Source organism: Paroedura picta, chromosome 8, assembly GCF_049243985.1.
Source record: "Paroedura picta isolate Pp20150507F chromosome 8, Ppicta_v3.0, whole genome shotgun sequence".
Taxonomy (NCBI): domain Eukaryota; kingdom Metazoa; phylum Chordata; class Lepidosauria; order Squamata; family Gekkonidae; genus Paroedura; species Paroedura picta.
Genome location: NC_135376.1, coordinates 26,352,603 through 26,375,397, shown reverse-complemented (window position 1 = coordinate 26,375,397; position 22,795 = coordinate 26,352,603).

The following is a 22,795-nucleotide window of genomic DNA, read 5'->3' as shown; positions in this document are numbered from 1 at the left end:
ACTTACTAAAGCTGTAAATCTCTGAATACCCGTGCTAGGAGACAGCTTCATCTTAGAATATGCAAGATGTTTATGATTCAACATTTATATTCAATAAATAAGAATATCCTACAGGGGGTATCAGAGGAGATGTGTAGTTAGCATATTTAGATCAGGAACTTCCTGGTATTTTTGAAATTTCCTCTTTTTTCCTGATTGGCTCAGTTGGAAACTTCCTGCTCCTTTGATAAAGAAGAACAGTTAGATATAGGAGGAAGGGACATGGGGCTGCTATCAGCAATGGTGTGATGTCACTTCTGAGGAAAACCTGGATGTGACATCAGAATTCTCTAGGAATTGCTGGAAACTGTATGGTAAAACCATAGGCTATTAAAAATATTTTTTTCTCCTGCCAGTCACAGGAGCAGTGGTGGGAAACAGAAACCAAGGGTGGGAAATCTATTGCCCTCAGTGTGAAAATGGCAGCCCTCTTGTCCACTGAATGATATAGGATGCTGGACTAGATAGACCAATAGTCTACAGGGGCAGGGGATACTCTGTGTAGTTGCATTTCTCTTTAGTGAGTCCTAAAATGGTGGCCAAGCAGCAGCCTAGCAGGAGAACTCTGGCCAGCCCTATATGAGAACCTGGTATGCATTCATTTTATTTTCCTTCTCTTACTCTGAGTAACAATAATTAAAAAAAAAAAAACTTCCCACTGAAAACTGTGCCTTTGCCATCATTCCTTAATGTGGTCCATTGGCTTCCTTTGCATAACTCTTCCCTGTCCTTTGCTATCAGTCTGCCATGAATCTCCATAGGAGACCTGGGGTAGGGCTGGAGTAGCTGTTTTAGGACAGCAAAATTGTAGTGGACTATGTGCTGTCCATCAGGTTTCAAGTGAATTGGACTGGGAAATCAACTTCTACAAGCCTTTGCACAGGCTGTCTCCCTCTCTCTATTTTCCCAGCCATAGTAATAGAAAAGAACAAAAGGTTTCCATCCACAAAGGAAGAAAGGAAAGAGAAATGCTTGTCTTCAAAGGTGACTGGCTGGAAGCACTTTGTGTTATTCCCTTTCAAACATCAGATTTGGAAGGGGAAAGTGCCATTTCCTGGGAAATCAGTAGAATCAAAGAAAAACATTATCACATGCTGTAGCCAGCTAGTCACACTCAAATATATATATTTTTTTACAGGATAGTTGTGAGAGGGTGGTTTTGTAACATGTAGTAATCTTGGATATATGTACCATTTTTGAAAATCATGGTAATTACTGTAACCAATAATTTATGTTTATAATTTCATCTCATTAATTTCTAATGTACGCCACTATTGGTCTGATCCAGCGGGACTATTCTTAGTTGTGTCTGTTGGCCCCGCAACCAGCTGAAGCACCAGATAAGGTGGCAGTGGCACCATCATGGGGGGCCCGCCACTAGCACCCGTTGCATTCCTGGATGCAACGGGCTTTCAGTCTAGTTCAGGGGTAGTCAAACTGCGGCCCTCCAGATGTCCATGGACTACAGTTCCCATGAGCCCCTGCCAGCAAATACTGGCAGGGGCTCATGGAAATTGTAGTCCATGGACATCTGGAGGGCCGCAGTTTGACTACCCCTGATCTAGTACCTTGAATAAAACTTTGATGGTCTTAAAGGTGCTACTGGACTGAGAATTTTTTTTTCTGATCTTACTCTTCTACTTAAACAGCATTCTGTTTAAAACATAGATCCATATCTAGAGAATGGGCAGCATTGACCAGCATGGCTATTTATGTCAACAACCCACACCTCTGCAGACAATCACCTTCTGTGTATATGTATGATTAAGCTGATTTACTCTCTGCATTATGAGCTACCTCAATTCAGGACAATGTGGAATGTTTGTCAAGCAACCTCGGTTTAAATCGATAGCTGCAAATGTCCAAATTAGTTCCCCGTTCCACAACCAACATGTCTGTCACTGTATTTTTAAAAAACAGATCACATTTGCATTCTACAGTATATTCCAGAATTGTTGTTATTATTATTGAATCATAGAATCATAGAATCATAGAGTTGGAAGGGGCCATACAGGCCATCTAGTCCAACGCCCTGCTCAACGCAGGATCAGCCCTAAGCATCCTAAAGCATCCAAGAAAAGTGTGCATCCAACCTTTGCTTGAAGACTGCCAGTGAGGGGGAGCTCACCACCTCCTTAGGCAGCCTATTCCACTGCTGAACTACTCTGACTGTGAAATTTTTTTCCTGATATCTAGCCTATATCGTTGTACTTGAAGTTTAAACACATTACTGCGTGTCCTCTCCTCTGCAGCCAACAGAAACAGCATCCTGCCCTCCTCCAAGTGACAACCTTTCAAATACTTAAAGAGGGCTATCATGTCCCCTCTCAACCTCCTTTTCTCCAGGCTGAACATTCCCAAGTCTCTCAACCTATCTTCATAGGGCTTGGTCCCTTGGCCCCAGATCATCTTCGTCGCTCTCCTCTGTACCCTTTCAATTTTATCTACATCCTTCTTGACGTGAGGCCTCCAGAACTGGACACAGTACTCCAGGTGTGGTCTGACCAGTGCCGTATACAATGGGACTATGACATCTTGTGATTTTGTTGTTGTTGTTGTTGTTATTATTATTATTTTAAAGGAGCTCCTTGCGGTTTTATCAGAGTCTTTTGACAGTCACAGGTCTAAGAGAAAGACTTTCCCAGTATCTTTTTTCTTGAGTAGCCAACCTCAGTTCATCAGCATCTTTATACATTTTCCAGGCTATTTTCCCAGTGTACACTACCTCTTGCTCATTAACAATGTATCTCACACCACCAATAAATGGGATCTACAGGAAATAAATGGAACGTGTCACTGAAACACCCCAGGGAGTGCAGCTACCACTGGTTTTATTGATGGTAAAGAGGCTGACGTAGTTGTTTCTGTAACAGTAAAAAGCAGGAAAAGGTCTCTTGTGTTAATCACACTTTTAATAACCATAGTATATTTGTTCCTCATGGGAGAGAGGTGCTGAGGAGTCACTATTTTTTTATGAGTACTATTTTGGGATTACTCATCTCTAACTGAATTATCTTCAGTGCACTTGGTGCTCTACTCAGCTAGTGTGCTCTAACAGGGCCGGGGCTGGTGAAGCCTTTTGAGGAGCAGTTCAGCAGTTTTGATCTCTGAAGGGTCATTAACAGCTGGCTAACAGTGTTAGAAATTATGCAGGCTCAATTATTTTGTCTCTGTCTCAGGTGATTAGCATAAAAGGATCATTATCACAATGTTGTTGTGGTTCTGTCTCAGAAAACTATTGCTCAACCAGCACTAATTTACTCTTTTATTTATGTGTGGCAATTTTACAAACCTCCGTATGACTTAGTAATAAAGGAGTGCAGAGTTGGACTCACCTTGTCAACATACCATTCTACTCATGTCTATCGAAAACAGGGATTCTAACCAGGGTATAAACTGCATAGAGCTTTTATTCCAATCCCAGGTTGATTTAGTCCCTGCCGTCCACACAGAATGCGATTTCCATTTTGATTTTGGCAATTTAAATTTTCCTTCTGTAGCAAGAAGGATTGATCCAGAGTGACCCTACTTTATTGTGCAATATCTTAGAGTGCTTTTAAACCTCAATATTTTAAGATTCGTATTGAGAAAGCAGGCTGTTTTAAACCTCTGTGATAGAGACACCCTGATTGGTCAAAGGTGGCCATGTGACAAGCTTGCCTTAAAGGAGAAGCCCCTAATTTATCTCATCTTCTGTCAGTCTTGGATTTTTTTCTCCCTCCTCTGCCTTCTTTGATCCTCCCTCCCCCCACCCCCTTCAAGAAAAGAAAGAGGCTCCCTGCTTGGCTCCTCCCCCCCTTCAAGAAAAGAAAGAAAGAGGATTGACTCCCCCCCTTCTGAACTACCCTAACAATGTGCAGAACACTTTCCTGTTTCAATGGGGGGGGGGAAGAGGAAGATCCAAGTTAATAATCAATCTGAATTCAACAGGATTGAAAATGGAATAAACAAAGTAAGTGCAGACTCTGCCCAGGGTTCTACAAAAGCTCCCCAGCAGTTCTGTGGCCTTTCCCAGAAGTTCGGATGACATCACTTCCCCTATTGCTCTACAGGCCTAGTCACTTTCTCCACATTGGAAATAGTAAATGATTGATCAAATGATTGGCTGGCTCCCACATCTTGCTTCCACATCTACTGCTCTGAAAGGGCAAGTCACCACTTCCAGGGTTCCTTAAAATCTGAAACATATTTCAGGGGTTCCTCCACAGAACAGGTTGCAAATGGCTGATATACTAAATAGTGGGAATATTTGTGGAAGTTGTTGCACCATGAGCATGTTTCTGAAAACTGTTTGGAAACTCTAGTACAGCCTTACTCGGCTTTTTTACTGTTGTGAAACCACAGAAACATTCTTCAGGCTTCAAGAAACCCAGGAAGTGGCACAATTGTGCAAAATATGGTTGGGAAGCATAGCTGTGAACATGCCCACTCCCAGGGCTCCTCCTGTTAATAAATGAATTAACTACTCACCTGGGAAACCCTTCCAGGGTTGTCAAGAAACACCAGGGCTGGCAGGAAACCCCAGGGTTGAATGAAACCCTGGTTGAGAAAGCCTGCTCTAGCAAATATAGATTGGTTCTATTAGGTTACTAACTGTAACTAAGAAGAAGAAGAAGAAGAAGAAGAAGAAGAAGAAGAAGAAGAAGAAGAAGAAGAAGAAGAAGAAGAAGAGTTGGTTCTTATATGCCGCTTTTCCCTACCTGAAGGAGGCTCTAACTATATTGCCTTTTCTCTTTATTTTTTTATGCTCTAGCATGAGTCCCTATATTATATGGAACAAGCCAAATACTTTTTGCACTTTGGTACCAGGGACAGGATACGTGCTTGGACACGAGCCCGGAACAGTATGCTACATAAGAAAAAGTGCTCAAGAATCATAGCAGTGCTCATTTCTAAGAAATCATCAATTAGCTTATAATCAAGTTTTTAAAAAGCAAGGAGCTTCTTTAACTGCATAATTTGCCAGCTCCTCTGAAACATACATAGTGTTGCCATATGGCAACTGGATGCAGGAAACCTTCCACCCCTAACCAGCCTTGTTTGTTGTTGTCCCCAAGGAGACTGACCTTCATGCTCCGTTTGGCATACTGTTGGCACTTAAGGAGAAAGAACTTCTTAAAAATGCCATCAGTGAAAAGTGACATTACTTACCATACAGGGCTAGAGAACTGTAGAGGACAGAAAGGCAAAGTTGTGAAAATTTTTAAATTTCTGTTATAAGCAACATTTGTACCTTTTAAATTCATTTTCTCAAGGAGCTATTGACCTTTTCTAAGATTGTCAAGATTATAGCAGTTCTAATTGTAGCAGCTTTGCATTTTAACTTTCAGTGTGCCTAAGAGGAGAGGGAGGTGGGAAAAACCCTTGTAATTAGATTTTCAGCCCAAGAGGCCAAATCCCTAGGCTTATAGTCTAAAATACTTTTCTTTGTGGACTTCTACAATGCAAAAGAAAAAAGGCAAACTGCAAAATTCCATTAACAATACATTTCATTCCATTGCAACTTTGAATTGAATTGACATTATTCATTAGAACTGTCATTTCCCTAGGGACTACAATATGCGCTTAAACTCAAGAGGACACTGTGATCTGTACCCTTGAATAATTTATTCAACTACTACTGTCTTATGGAACAAGAAAGTAATGCCAAACAAAATGCAGAATGGGCTTGTTCATTTCTACCTTGTTCAGTTTCCAGTTTCTTATCTATAGACTGTGTGATGGGGAAAGCAGGATGTTTATCATGTTTTTTCTTAATACCTTATTTTCTGAAACATATTCCATTGGTTTGGTTGGCTAATTATATAACAATTAGAACCATTACTAATGATTTTAGAAGCTAAACATTATGAGCAATAAAAGTTGAGTATGTATATAATGAATCCTTGAATGCAGTGGAGTCCTGAATGCAACCAAAAGATGAACTGCTGTTAATTGAGCTGACATCACCCCCCTTTACAGCTGTGTGGAGAATTAATATTCCATATGGCATGTTTGATGAAAATTGGATTGTTAAGATCCATATGGCTGATTCACAAGTTATCTTTTTCTGCCTTCTTCATTGATAAAGGTAAAGGTAAAGGTATCCCCTGTGCAAGCACTGGGTCATGTCTGACCCTTGGGGTGATGCCCTCTAGCGTTTTCATGGCAGACTCAATACAGGGTGGTTTGCCAGTGCCTTCCCCAGTCATGACCGTTTACCCCCCAGCAAGCTGGGTACTCATTTTACCGACCTCGGAAGGATGGAAGGCTGAGTCAACCTTGAGCCAGCTGCTGGGATTGAACTCCCAGCCTCATGGGCAGAGCTTTCAGACTGCATGTCTGCCGCCTTACCATGCTGCACCACAAGAGGCTCTTTCTTCATTGATAAGAATGGACAATTCATGCAAGCAGGAAAATGTGTGAAATGTGAGCTCAGACTGTGCACTTGGTAATGGCAAAATGTACCTTCCGAATTATGCCATTTCGGAAGCTGTTCATGGGAGCAGAGGATCCCTGTTAAAAGAACTTTCTCAGACCTGTTCATTATTCACAATGATGCCAATTATTTGATCCATATCTATGGCAATGTTCCTGTGAATGCTGACATGCTGGGCAAACTGCCACTCCTCTGCTGTGGACTGTGTTTCCTTGAATGACATGGGCCAGAGGCAAAACCTTGTGAATGGTGATACTGTGGCTGCTTGTCCCCCTCCAGTTAATAGGGCCACAGTAGGGCAGATCTATGTCAATAGCTTACAAGACTCTCATTCCTGTCAATCAGAATGTTTGCAAATCGTGCTGTGCTCCTTCTTACCTTTAAATGCCTAGCAGGTTTTTACCAGCTACAGCTTGTTAGAGTCTGTAAAAGGAAATTTCTGTTGGTGATTGTTCCAAAAATAAGTTTCCCCTTCCTCCCTAGTCTGCTGATTCCTTGGTTGCTACAGGATCCTTATAAAATAATGTTAAATATTATTGTTCTTGTCACCGTAACAGTGGTGCAAATGCAATACAACATCGAGCAATTTAGCTTTGGGAAGCAGGGGGAAAAAAGTAGTTCAGTAGGTAAGCTTTCTGTATTAGATCTCAGGTTGCTCCCATGGAGGCTGACCTTCATGCTCAGTTTGGCATACAGCTAATTGAATTAGCCTCACCCAGTTTGAGTCTTTCTATATTTATTTTGTCCCCTTACAAATTCATTCATCTGGTGGGAATTGGGGTAAGTATATCTTAATAGAATAGGCTAGTCCAGCAAACTCTTCTTTATCTGGTTGTGATTTTCACCTGAGATTATAAAACAAGGTTTGAGGATGCTCTGCCTTATCAGCAAACACATTTTTGGGCCTTCTGGGTATCCCTGATTATAAAAGACCTTTTCAGACATTACAGCAGTGATGAAGGGATGTGCATGGGGGGGGATGTTTATGCCATTAGATGAAGGCCTGCATGGAGCCTATGAGTTTAAGAGTTTATGCATGCTGTCGAGGTGTGTACACTTTGGAAGTTGTTACTATTCTGTAAGAATTTCAAATCCATATTTTGAGTAGGGCATGATTTTCAGTATTATGGTTTTTCAAAAGTGTTATTACTGTTTCAGGACTTTTTTTGGGGGGGGGTTGTTTTTGTTTCAGTTCTGGAAATTTGGGACCAGTCAACCCCCCACCCCAGGCAGTAGGAACAGGGAGGGAAAAGGAGGAACCCAGCCCCAAACTGGCATGTCACCATTGTCTCTACTGGAGGTTCTTCCCTAATGGAGGCAACAAACTGCCCATGGTAGTTACATACACAAAGGGTTTTTTTTTTAACTTAAGTTATGTAGGGGCAAAAAGGGCACTCAGTAATGAATAACAGTAGGAATTTATGGAACAGGACACAAAGCTACTATAAACTTTGGGGCAAGAGGACTCATGGTTTTCTAAAAACGTTTGGTGTTTCAAGATCCTGGAAGATTTTTTGGATCTACTTGTGGCTGATAAATTAGGGTTGTCAACTTATGGGTGGGTCCTAAGATCTCCTGGAATTACAGCTGATATCCAGCCAACAACCTTCAGTTTCCCTGGAGGAAATGGCTGCTTTTGAAGATGGTTAGTATGGAATAATACCCTGCTGATGACCTTTCATTCCCCAAACCCTGTGCTCTCCAAACTTCACCTCCAAATTTCCAGGAATTTTCCAACCCTGTTTGGTAACCTATGTCATGTTTGTTAAAACAGTCTTATGGCTGAGCAGCTAAGCTAAATCTTAAATAGCTCCCAACAACAAGAGTGCTGGGGAGACCACGAACATTCATGTTCAATTGACAAATAACTGAATGTGCATGCCACTGTTAACCTAAGAAGACTGCTCTATTCTGATTTTTTGCTTTATCATACAAAGAGCAAAGTAGGCATGTTACATATCTGGAACTCTCAGGACACCACAAGGTAAACCCTCCAAATTACATGACAATTAATCATTGCAATACTTAGCTACTTTAATTACAGTGAGTAAGTGATGTACATAATTGCTTCATTATTTGCAAGTGTTATTTGTGAGGTAATTACAGGCTGTTGTATGTGCCAGGTAGCTGGGGAGGAACGGACTTAATGCACAGTAAATTGCTTCATAGTACAATCTGAGGTAGCTCAGAAATCTGAGTTGGTTCAATTGAACTATGCAGCATAGCATACTGCTCCCTGTGGCAGACTGTTGTGCAATGGTTAGCCTTTTGTTTGTTTTAAAATAAAAGTTGAGATGCTCAAAACTCAATGCTGTATTTGACTGCAGAATTTGGAATTCAATTCCAGGAATCTTGTATACTGTAAAAACATTTTGGATTATATATACCTTTTTATAGTGGTATGCTTGAATAAAACCTTCTACAAATCCCTTGAACTTCTAAAGAAGGATCAGGATAAAAGACAACATGGATTTCGTGAGTTTCATTTTGCTTAACAACTATTTCCTACCATATGACTATGGGCAGGACCATTACCAGTCACATGACTTACACAGAGTATTTACATAATGAGAGACTTGAAGTGTTTTGTTCAGTAAATCAAGGTGTTTCCCTAAGCTTTATATATGTCTAGTAGCTTAGACTGTTTGCCTTCTTCAGGCTTTAAAAACAGATCTTGGAGGATTCCTATACTGTTACCCTGTTCTCTTTATGTGGTATTTTATATGTTCATGGAAAAGAGACACAGAGGTGGGCTGTTAAAAACATAACAAAAATTAGAGATGCGTGTGTAGTGTATGTATATCTATCTATATGAAAATAATGCAAAAAATGGATAGCTTATATTCAGCCTGCCCCTTATGAGTAAATCAGTTTTGGATCTTATATCCAGAGTAAAAGAGGGGAGAGGAGGGGGGAGGAAAATGCTGGATTCAGAACTAAATTAAGAGAAAATGGCAGTGGTTTAAAATTTCACCCCTTTCTATTTGTATCTCTGTCATCATCATGGGAATGAATATACATTTTGCAGTTCCCTCTCCTCATTATAGACTGTGTTATGGGAATGAGGTAACATAATGAATGCCAAATAAGTGTGCTGAAGCACCAAGCACTCCATATCACAGGATTGCTTTTGAGCTCCTATTTTCCCCTATCTGGTGCTTCTAGATAGAAAACTTGTATTAAGTACAGAAGCAATGTCATATGAAAAGGAGATGATCTCTATGACCACTCCAGAAATGGAATATTTTAGAATTTGAACACATGAAAGTTCTCGTACATAATATAGCAATTCCATAGAGCCAACAACATACTAAACACAACTGTAAGATATCAGTGAAAAAGAATATCATGAGACAATGAATCACACATAGTGTCAGGCAACCCTAAGACTATCAAGTCAACAAGATTGAGTGTTTCATCATTCTCACAAAATGGCTTTTTCATATTCATAATTTGTACAACAGGTACCATGAAACAAGATAACCAGAATGACTGACGTTAAAATGCCCTAAAAAACCATTCTGGTGTTGATTTAGTTATTACAATTAATCCAAATTTACAAAAGCTGGCAGTATTTTTATATTGTGGCCACCATATGATCCATGAAGCACAATCAGAACTCCTTACTGTGAATAAATGTCATAAATAGAATCTTTAGGGATTTCATTCAGTTTTGTAGCCTATATAGATACTATGATGGTAGTCCTTCAATAGATTTATTGAGTCACCTTAATTATTGTATGCCAACAGGCATGCACTAAGTACAATCCTAAACAGAGCTACACTCTTCTAAATCCATTGATCTTCATTGCAATTAGAGACATGTAACACAATTGATCTGTGCTTCAATGAGGCCTGAATACTGTTAGTGACTTGATTAAGAACCACTTTCGTATTTTACAGGGGAAGTGGCCATTTTTATCTTCAATTATTGCTTCCCTAGACCTTCAAAATGCCTTTCCATTGAATAGAATGGTCCTGAAAAAGGTCCTCATTCTGCGGGAGGAGGGGAGAGGGAAACGCGGCCGCGGCGCAAATGTGCATGCATGGCCACAAACACGCACATGTGGAAGTTTCGTGCATGCGCACATGCGCATTTGCGCATGGGCTGCCACGCATGTGCGGCGCCCATATTGTCCTCCCCCCACCGGTCTGCAGCCTGAAAAAGGTTGCGGACCACTGTTGATCCTAATTAGAAGGTTCATACTGTTTTAACATGTTTTTCTATGGACCTACTCATCTATCTACAATCTTGAGATCTGAAATACACGTTTGCACCGGAAATATAAGAATGGCCATAAAAAGCAAAGCCCTTCAATATGTTATCATGTCCCTTTCCAAGAAGCCAGCTTGGGATAGTGGTTAGGTGTATGGATTTGTAATTTGGTGAGTCAGGTTTGATTCCGCGCTCCCTCTCCGCATTCAGCCAGTTGGGTGACCTTGGGTTTACCATGACACTGATAAAGCTGTTCTGACCGAGCAGTAATATCAGGGCTCCCTCAGCCTCACCTACCTCACAGGGTGTCTGATATGGGGAGAGGAAAGGGAGGCCAATTCTAAGCCACTGAGACTCCTTCAGGTAGAGAAAAGCTGCATATAAGAACCAACTCTTCTTCTTCTTCCTGTTATATGCTACCATATCTTAAACAGTCAGACTGCACAACAGCAAAAAAAAAATATCCCCTATATTTCCCACGGTATGGAAATGCCATATGGTTGGCATATCTGCTGGGATCTATAGCAATTAGTGGTTTATCTTGCCTTTGCATTTATGTTAAAAATTAATGAACATGCCAATGATAGCAGCTGTTACAAGTGAATTAAGGGAGGACACCTGCTAAGGAAAAGCCCAGTTATCAGTGTATTAATCAAATAAATAATAAAGAAAAATATATAACTCTATCCAAGTTGAAAATGCAAGCCATGATTGGCAGTTTAGTATTTATAAACACTTTTTGTTCCTCTATTAAATCCATGTGTTCAGTAAAGACACAGACACTTCAGCCCCAAACAACCAACACTTTATTAGGACCAGAAAACGCTGACAAGCACAAGTGTTGAACTTATATCCATGCTTGAGATTCCTGCCAAGACATGGTTGGCCCTTAACGGGAGCCTGTGATTGGTCCACTAGTCTGTTCCATGATTGGTGAGGAGCCTGGGCAAATCCCAAGCAAGCATTCAGGATCCCAGCCTCAGGTCCAAACTCAAAGTCTCTTACAAAGTCTCTTGAAATCCACATATACAGCATCCTCTTTTTCTTTGTCTTCACAACTTGTTACCCAAACTGGACCCCCCCATAAACAGGAAATTAGCATTAAAAGAGTTTCAGAAAGCAAGAATACAGGGCCTTGTAGCCTGTATATAGCAGGTTGGATCTTGGTAATGATATCCCAAAATAAAATTATGAAGAAAGAGAGTTAGAGAGATTGTAAATGTGACAAATGTGACGGTTGCGTATGTCATCTGCCCCCTCCCTTTCCCTTCTTAGGGGGTGTGGAATTGGGTTAGCTATATTGAATTTTGCTGTCATTCTTGTCATAACTTTTGTATTAATTGTATTATGTTTTTATTGTGCTTTTATTGTTTTAGGGGATTGGTTTTTATGTGACCCGCCTCAAGACTCCAGGGGGAGGTGAGATATAAATTAAATAATAATAATAATAATAATAATAATAATAATAATAATAATAATAATAATAATAATAATAATAATAATAATAATAATAATAATAATAATAATAATAATAATAATAAATACAAACAAATTTATAATATAGAAAATAAAAAATATATAAAGAATCTACACTAGGCACCTGTGAACGTATTCTCTAAGTAATCACACACATACCCGAACAAGAGGATATTTGTTTGTATTTACAACTTATAAAAGGTAGATGGGAGGAAACAGAGAAGTTTTAGGGAAGAGACATACAACTTTAAATCCTGGGCTTGTGGTCACGAGAGGTCTAGGACAGATGCAGCTGAGTATTAAGGAAGAACAGGGAAGGAAAAGCCTGCAGAGTGTAGCAGTGGTTCTCAGAAGGAAATCAGAGTTTTAACCAGCAGAGATCTGAACCAGGTATCTGAAAAAACTGCTCACTAGTGCCGGGGATCTTCCTTTTATGGACAGAAGATCCCCAGGGTAGGTGGGCTTTAGCTGTTTTGGTACTGAATTTGGTCATGATAAAACATATGAATCTTACTGGCTCGTTTAAGGCTAAATGATATCAACTTTGGTAGGAAATAAATGGGGAAAGTGTCTTGATGAGGCTATTGTCAGCCAAATCTACATGGGCACACAGAGCCTGAGTAAGACAACATGATTAACATACTTTAAATAGGTTGAAGGGTGCCACATCTGCATGAACGCATGTTTGGGTGAGTCAAGATAGCTTTGAAACAGAGACCATTTCCGCATGAGGTATTTGCCCCTGCCCAGCCTCTCATAGTTCACAGGTTTTAATGCTGCTTCCTCATGACATCAGCAGCAACCTGTAGCTCTCCAGTGGGTAGTGCAGGTTTTCGTCCTCTGCTGCACAATGAGGGAAGGTGGTAGAATCCACTTCCCCTTATTTGTCCTGGCACACAACAAGGCACAAACAAGGGCAAGCCTGTCTGAAAGAAGAAACACATGACAGTCTCTGCAGCATTTTGCCCACCCTTGCACCCACCTTCTATTGAATAGAGGAGAACATTATCAAAAATTCTGTATGTGTATATGCATATACATGAGTTGTTAGGTTGTTTCCTCGCCTCCTCAAAGAGCTTCATGGTTTTCACAAAAAGAAATATTTAGTTGTAAAAATATCTATGTCTTTGTACATTTGCTACTGAACATCTTTTGTGCTGTTTATCTTCTTCAAGACAATTCTGTAGGCTACCCAAAATCGATTTCCTTCACAAACCATAAGGATTTTTATTACCTTCTCGATAAAATTAAAACACAACAAACATGAAATAATAAAATAAAGACGGTTGGCATATATAGAGCATGCCAGATCTTGCTATTGTGCAAAAGATTTGATTGTAAAGGCCTCTTCCACCTGTAAGAATCTCTTCCATCTTTAAATCAGCTGATGACAGCAAAGATAGATATGTCAGTTGCAAGATAACACTCTTGAGACTCAGAGGTAGCTGCAGATACAATAGACAGGTAAATGGCATAGATCTTCCTGTCTACTTGTCAGCGTTTTCAAAGAGGACTGTCACCATAGTCTCAAGGCATATGCCACACATTGTTGAATAAACTGTCTATTTTTTTCCTGCTATTCAGTTAGTGTTCATCATGATTTGAGATTTAAAGCTGATTCAGACATTTCCAGCAGCAATGCTGGATCCAGTACAGCAGAAGGACTCATAGTAATTGGTGAAGCAAGCAAGTCAAGTCAATGGATATGGCAACATTCTTCAGTCATGGGATTATACATTAGAATGTTATTGTGTGACTATTCTATGAATAAACAAAACCTGCTTCCAGGGTTCTTTCTGCCATAGGTTCATTAAATGGTCTTGGCAGCCTTCCATCTGCTGAATGGGGATAATATTGCACCATGTTATATATTTACGTATTGTTCTGTTGAGATAAGTTAAAGTGTAAGTATGAATACTCAAATTCTTAAGAACAAAGATGGCAGAAGAATCATCATGTTTTCCAAAAGTAACGGTTAGTAGTACTCATGATGTGAATTGAGGCCATCCTATAGTGGGTGTCTCTGCCCTTCTGCCTTCCAGGTTGTCCCCGGTCCCTGGGAGGTGCACCTGGCCTCAACTCGGGCCAGGGCCTTTTCGGTCCTGGCCCCAACCTGGTGAAATGAGTTCCTGGAAGACCTAAGGGTCTTGATGGAGCTTTCAATGTTCCACAGGGCCTATACGACGGAGCTCTTCTGGCCGGCATATGGTTGAGGCCAGGCTAGGAAGAACTGCTCCCTCCCTGTGTGGGCTTGGGAGAGCCACCAGGACATTCTTTGTAGCTGTACCCTGGAAGATTTCTGACTGTTGGATGTGTGGGTCAGGGGTGGGAACAGTTTAATGGGTTATCCTATTGTTGTGTTTTTACTGCCATCTGGGGTTTTTACTGGGATATTTTACTGTTTTATGGGATTTTAGATTTATGTAAACTGCCACAAGCTGGTTGTTCTGGGAGTGGTGGTCTAAAAAACTGGAAAAAATGAAATAAATAAATATAATTGGTAGAAAACCTCACTGTGAGAAGAGTAGAATTCCTACAGCTGCTCTGCATCAGGCTAGGAAGAGGGAAACTCCTTGCAGGGTTATTATCCCCATGGAAACCATAATTTGCATCCATGCTCTGAGGAGTGTGATTGCTTCCTGATAGTGTTATGAATCACAAATCAGTATCGTAGGGCCTCTTTGTAATTTCTTGTGTGCAGTGCATGGTAGGCATATCTGAGTACAGAATACAGTTTCAGATGGGCAGCAGCATTGGTCTGAAGCCATAGAACAAATCTGGAGTCCAGTGGCTCCTTGAAGGCCAACAGAGGTTTATTCAAGTTATAAGCTTTCATGTACACGCACACTTCCTCAGATACAACTCTTTGGGTCTTAAAAGTACCACTGTACAGAATATAGTGCATGTATGAATGAAAACCATGGTCAATGTCTGTGCATCCATGCAATGTTTATAAGGTCATCCAGTTATGACAGATCATTTAGTTCTTATTTAAGAAACAAAGGGAAATGTTTAGTAAATGACAGTGCGATTTATAATCCTTATTATGCCTGGAAACATGTTAACACTGTACAAAGAGCAGACTGTTGGCTTCTCTCTTGTGTTCTGAAATATTTCTCTCTACCATCATTTGTTGTTTTTTTTTACTGACCACCCAGTGTGATGAATAGTTCTGGGGATCTTGAAAACATTGTTGAAAGTGAGAGAGATGTATTGAACAGAAAGTTGGATTAGGATATGAGAGACCTGGGTTCAAATGCCAGAGAAGGGTAGCGACTGTCTCTTTATTTGAAATTTGTGTGGGAGGTTCCTTTGGGTAAAGGGTACAATCCCTAAAAATTTCCTTCCTTCTGGTAGGTGGTGAATTGGCAGTTGCATCCATCTGGTAGATGGTGAATGGGTAATTATAGCCAGAAATGTATTTCTTAAAGTCAACAGAAGCAACTATTCGATTGATTTTTTTTTTGGCCAGCTTTAATTTTGATATGAATGTGCTCAGCTCACCAGATGGTGTCTAAGAATATAAGAAGAGCTCTCCTGGATCATTTCAGTGGCCCATCTAGTACTGTCTCATATAGTGGCAAACTAGTTCATCTAGAGGTCCAAGGATGTTGTCTCCTGGCAGGCTGCTGAGATCTACCATGGTCTCCCAGACAAAGATTCTATATGGGCCCAAATATATCAACTTGTTTGTTGTTACCATGAATTTATAGTAATACAAGAATTGGCCTGTCTGTCCAATTATGGCAGGCATAACTCATCAGAGAATAAAGCTAAGAGATTCAGAACTGGCCACCAGCTACAGCATGAATGTGGGAGTTCCAGGGCCAAAATGGAAAGGCAGGGGAATATCCTAGACCAAGTGAGACACCCCCCCCCCCATGCTGTTTGCCAGTGGCAGGCTGAATTCATCAGAAAATAATGTAATGCATTTGAAAACTGGCCACCAATCCCAGAATGATGATGGAAACTGCAGTGCCAAAACAAAGGGAACTTGAACACCATAAACCGGGTTGTCTCCAGAGTAGGCAACATGTAACAAGAGATCTTTTAAACCACCTCTTATGTGCTACTAAAACTCATATCCCCAGTGCACCATAGAAGGTTGCTAGATGACACATTCACAGCCGGACCAATCCTCATAGAGTAGTAAGGATAATATGGAGGGCCACAGAACCGTACAGCTTTGAATCCCAATTGGGGAGAATGACTGGATAAAACATTTGTTCTAAATCTAATTTTAATGACATTAAACAGATTACATCATGTTGGCATATAGCAAGGAAACCTTTACAAAAGGCTGTTAGATCTCCCACCAACACAATAATATTAACAGCCCAGTGGCTCAACTGGGAGTTCTAACCTCTCTTCCACATGCATAACCACTGAAACAGATTCATGTTCCATTACCATGCCAATAAAAGGCGGAGGAGGGGAAAGCTTCCTTTTACTTCTTTGTTAGATCATGGGGAAATATGACCTTCCTCGCCCTCTGTTCAAAGTATTAACAAATGTTTGCTGCTATACAACTACTGTTAAGTACATTCAAGCAGGAGTAGAATGAGAAGACCATGATTTGAAAATAAATAGAGGAAAAAGAGGGGGAGGCAGGGAGAAATGAGTGAGAAAAGAAATTAAAGAAAAGGAAAAGAGGGGGGAAGGCACTTTTAGCTTGCTGCAACACACTAAATACTGCTTTATTCCAGTCTTGCAGAAAGTCGAGTTTAGCTGATAATCAAAATGCATTTTGTTCTGTTCAGACTCCCTTTTGCCCCTAGTGGTTACAGCCAGAACTACATCTAAAGAAAAATCATTGTAAAGTTATTTGGCTGGATACAGCATGAGGCTGGCTTCAGAGGACCTCCTGCTGACACCCTGATTTTTCCCCTATAGTCCCAACTGTGGACAGCCTTGTCTCCTGGCCCTGGGATTCAGAGGGAACTGCCACTGAATGTGGAGGTTCACTTTAAATACCAATTGAAATCTGCCGTCTTTTCTTGGCACACACTTGTGAGAGAAAATTAGTTCCATTTTTTCATTTTTAAATTCAAATATTTGTACTCTGGCCTTCCATGCAATTATCTTTGAGGTTTCTGTTCCCAGATGTCTATAGATATTTGTCCTAAAATATCCCTTGTGTTTTACATACTCTGCAGATATTGTGATACTGCCAGCCCCTTCACTTTCAGAATCACAAACAACTTGATCCAAATTCCTATAGGCTAACTTAAATTCTTCCATGGCATTCAAGTGTCTTGGAAACAAATCCTGGTTGCTTAACGCTCTCAGAGCAGAACATCACCCTGTATGTTTTGGGTTAGAGCTAATGCTCTAATTCTCAATATTATCAAATTGCAACTTAGTAGACTAAGGTAAAGGTATCCCCTGTGCAAGCACCGAGTCATGTCTGACCCTTGGGGTGACGCCCTCTAGCGTTTTCTTGGCAGACTCAATATGGGCTGGATTGCCAGTGCCTTCCCCAGTCATGACCGTTTACCCCCCAGCAAGCTGGGTACTCATTTTACCGACCTCGGAAGGATGGAAGGCTGAGTCAACCTTGAGCCGGCTGCTGGGATTGAACCCCCAGCCTCATGGGCAGAGAGCTTCAGACAGCATGACTGCTGCCTTAACACTCTGCGCCACAAGAGTTTTCTTTTTTGACTAGCATTTTCTTTTTAGCACATCAACTCAAATCAAAAGGGAGGAAGCAATGAGGGACAGAACTACAAAGCTTTCTTTCTAGATGAGTGAACCCATTTTGTGTTATGCTAATCTGATCTTCAGTTGTAGGCCAGTTCCCCCCCCCCCTTTTCAATTTAAGTACAACTGAATTGTTAATTAAAAATCACTGGTGAACTCCAAGCAGCTCAGAGCTCTGTCACTTGCGCTGGCAATGGGATGGGAAATTTCCTGTTTCTTAACTTCTTCAATAATACAGCCAAAGCATGGCGATTATCTTCCTAGGTAAAAACTGAAAAGGGAAATTGCTGCTGAAGAGTATTCACAGAGTGTACATTACCCTATCAATAATCATGGGTGTGTTGATAGAAGACCTTGTTTTGCACTCATATAGTTACATGTACGTGCTGATATGGATTCAACTTATTTTGGCTGCTGTAGATGGTAGATAACACCTGTATACACTTGTATAGAGTGGTTTGTTCTTGCTTTAAAAATATGCCAGTACTCATATATAAGTTTGTACCAGTTTCCACCAATACCCCCACCCCTAGAGTTGACAGAGCTCCCCACAATGGTAAACATGTCACTGTCCTGAGTAGATATGTCCAGAGCCATAGGGAAGGGCGGTATAAACAAACAAACAAACAAACAAACAAATAAATAAATAAATAAATAAATAAAAATCTAATTATCAGTCTCCAATTGATTCAGATCCTGGAACCAGATTCACTAAATGAGCTAATTGCAACTTTGTTGAAGGGCTATTTAAATCATGGAAGAGGAACAAAAGAAAAGGTTTAGTCATCCTCTTTCTCTAGACACACTTCCTATCTTTCAAAAAAGCCGCCTGGGACTTTTTAATATGCAGAAGACCCTAGTCACAAACCTTGTATGTAGACTAGTTTGGCCCTAAGAGATCTTAAACCTGCAAACAAGTGCTTCCTTTAAGCTATTTGTACAATATCTTGCTTTAGGTAATAAATCATCATAGTCCCTCAGTAGAACTTGAAGATTATGTACTGTAAATTGAGCTCCAAGGATTTCCTTGCCCTGGAGAACTTCTGTTACAATCCTTAATATTTCCTTTCTTAATGCATTGTTTTTGGATAAAGCTCTGTAGCAAATATTAGGTTCTTTATGCCTTGAACCTCTGATGATAGCAACTGCATTCTTATCATGGGATGTCATCCTGTACATCTTTTTTGCACTCAATCAAGTGTGCAATGCTAGAATAAGAATTAGTTTTTATACCCTGCTTTTCACTACCAGAAAGCGTATCAGAGTGGCTTACAATCGCTTTCCCTTCCTCAGCCTGTACGGTAGGTGAGGCTGAGAGAGCTTTGACAGGACTGATCTGTGAAAACAGTTCTAACAGCACTATGCCTAGCCCAAGGTCACCCAACTGGCTGCATGTGGAGGAGCAGGGAATCAAACCCAGCTCTATGGATGATAGGATTGGTGACCCAGTAGAATTGATCCTCTGCAGGCTTGAATCACCAAACTCTTAGGGGATCTCCTGCTCACTCTCCTCTCCCTGCCTGCCAAATTTGGTGAAAATTGGATCTATAGGATCTGAGTCACAGCCCCCCAAAGAAGATAGCCCCAGGAAAGTGCTTTCTGGAGAATTGACAGCTTAAAAGTTCATTGAAAGTTCATGCCAGCTGATCGGCTATGAACATCACTTCACAAACCATGAACCAGCCAAAATTCATCACAAATGTGTTGGCCCTGCTATTGTCGTCGCGGCATGGCTCCCCCCCCCCCGAGGATCATTGCTGTGGCCCTGCTCCTTTCCCAGTGGCGAAGCCTCTTCCCCCAGCCAACTCACCGGGCAGTCAAGGATTGGCCACTTGGCCCTGGAGTGACACTCGGAGCGGCCAATCAGGAGTCACTTTGCGGTTCCCGATTGGCTGCTCCGAGTTTTTATCATGGACTCGCCCTGCCCCTTTCTCCTCCCACCTACGCCTTACTCTCTTATTTTTACCGCTCCACAGGAGCGGTTTACAGATGGATGGATGTCCAAACTTGAATATAAGCTGTGTTAGGGGAAACAAATGATTTTTCCACATAATGGCTGCTGACATAAGAGGCCCCATGATACAGGTGGAACCTTTGTTACTATTATTTCCTAGGGATGCTTGAACACCCACTGGTCAGGCTCATGTCCTGTTCATCTGATGCAAACAGGGAACTACTTTATGGATGAACTGATCATCCATTCCCTGACCTGTTTGTAGGCTTGGAGGCAGTTTCTTCATCATCTTTTTTTCATAACAATGCAGTATAGTGCAGTACAGCAGTGCATTATAGAACTGTTAGCTTTTTGCACTAGTGTGTTCTCTAACAGTTGAATTGTGTTCTATTTCCATTGTTCCTGCATGGCTGCTCTACTCAGCAAGCAAGCGTTGATTGTTTATATAGCTTAATCTGTCACAGACCTTACAGATTAATTATAAATTAATGCTGCATTAAAAATACCTTTCCCATTTTGATAGTTTAAGTGAGTAGCTGTGTGGGTCTGCAGTATCTGACAAAGACCGCATCTAACAAAGGGAGTTCTGGGAATCTTATTGGTCTTTATGGTGCTACAGGATTCAAATCCTACCCTTTCTGGCAAGCTTGAATTTTTCAGTGCTGAACTGAATAGATACCGTGTTCGACTCATGCCTGATCGTCATAGCTGAGCATTGTAAGTTTGCTTGTAAAACTTATTCACCATGAAATAGTCAGTATCTGTAGTATTTTCTCTCCAGAAAAATTAAGATTTGAGCATATCATTATATTTAGGTGTTAGTAGCACAACCTGGTAGCAGCATATGCCATAACAGTTTGAACAGAAATTGAACAGTATGAACCTCCTTTCAAGCTAGCTAAATAAGAAAATAAAATCATTTGTAAGTAAACTTAGGCCTGTCAGATAGTAAGTATGCAGGGCAGGCACTGCCAACAAAGTGTGTCACGATTATTGAACTCCTCTGTGCATAATTTGAATGGGGAATGGCTGGTAATTAGCTCAAGCCAAACAGACTCTAGACTTGTCGTCCTTTGTCATTAAAGTGCAGGCTGATAATGAAAGGCACTCCAGCAATTAGCACAAAATAGGGAGGGGCCTGAATGTGCTTCAAGGACTTTTTTTTTGCACATGTCTGTCTGCACTAATGAAAATTTGACTTGAGTAAACAATAGGGAATGATAAGATAATTGCACATTAATAGGCAATGATTATTTTAGAAAATAAGCATTTAAAGAAGCATTTATCCCAGTGACAAGGCATAATTATTCCAATAATTGGGGATAGAAACAGAGATCTGAATGCACACACACAAAGCAATCCTGATTAATATTGCTTTTCTCTAACTCATCAATGTCTTGCTTAGGGAATTTACATTTCTTTATGTAAAAAGATGTCATTTGGGGGCATATTTGATTCTGTTTTGTTTTCATGTATCATGGTATTGCTGGTTTTAAGCATCTTAAAGACTATATAGTTAGCACAGCTAAGATTGGAATTTTATTTTATTTGAGATACCTAATCAACATTGCTTGAAACCAGCCAAGGAATACGATAACAAAAAGGGGCTGTGTAAGGCTTAAATTACATGTTGTCATTCTCACAGCTGCTTTTGGAAAAGAAAAAGAAAAGTCATGGAAGAAAATGTAAGGTGAAGCTGATTTTCTTAGCTACCTCTTCTACATGGCTGCAATAAATTCATCCTTAGAACAAGTATGTGCATTGGAATTGTGCTCAGCATAGTCATCTATTCGTTTTCATGCATTCCACTTTCCATTTCCAGCACAATAGAAATTATGCTATATCATGATTGGATTGCTGTAGAAGCCATATTGAAGACATATTCAAAAAGCAGCCAAGAGAAGAGCTGTGAATCAGGAGATTCTTGTTCTGAAATATTAACTCTCCCACAAGCTCACCAGATAGGCCTTAGGCACACTTTGGTCTCCTAGCCTAAGCCTGTCAACACTCAAAAATACTATATGTACGTCAAGAGTCTGTGGATCTTCAGAAGTGTCAGCAACAGGCTATTTCTTATTTTTATGATATGACAAGGCCCACAATTGTTTCTTCTTGCCATGTACAGGAAGCACTGGTCTTTGTTGTAATTTTCAATAGGTGTTAGAAACTGCAGGGCAACAAACTGGTTCAGTTCAACTGGTGTTTCAAATTAAGAGGGAAGAATTTGTCTTATTTTTCAAGCAGGAAGGCGTAGGAAAATGGGGTGGTACTGGCCACGTTAGAATGTTGCACCCAAAATAACAATCTTTGAGCACATTTAAGATTATCATAATAGGCCTGTTCAATCAGAGTCATGTGCCTTGACTACAAGTATGAGCTGATCCTGCCTTGCTATGTGCAATTGTCAGGTTATAAGTATGAAATTCATGCACCACTCAGTCCCTTGTTCATGAACAGCATTTCTTCAAATGTTTATGAAGACGGGGATAAAACCTACGTATATACATCTTTCAGTTGCACATGGGGCCAGTACATGTAACTCTGCACCTTGTCTACATGTGTTGACATCAGCCCAATTAATGTTGAGTGAAAAGACTTCTGTTGTGGAATACATTATCAGACAAAGTAAGTTCTGGCTCACAAAAGAATATGCCATTTGTTCGTCCTCAAGTTCCAGAAGACTCTTTGTTCTAATAGTCTTGTCTATTCTAGGCATCTCTATACTGCAGAACTATGCTGGTCTGATATGTGTTCCTTCTCTGTAGGGAATTTGCAGAACTAGGATTCTGTGAGAAAGGTAGAGACATCAAACAGAATCCTCAGCACCCACCTCAAACTGTAGTTACCAAGATTCTTTATAGAAAGCCTGAACAGTTGAAGTGGTATAAAATCTCTCTCTATGTATGTATTGGGGTGTGGATATGTGCCAGTTTCTTCTGTTGGAAGAGGTGTTTCCTACTTTTTCCTGTGTTCTCCATACAACTCAAAATAA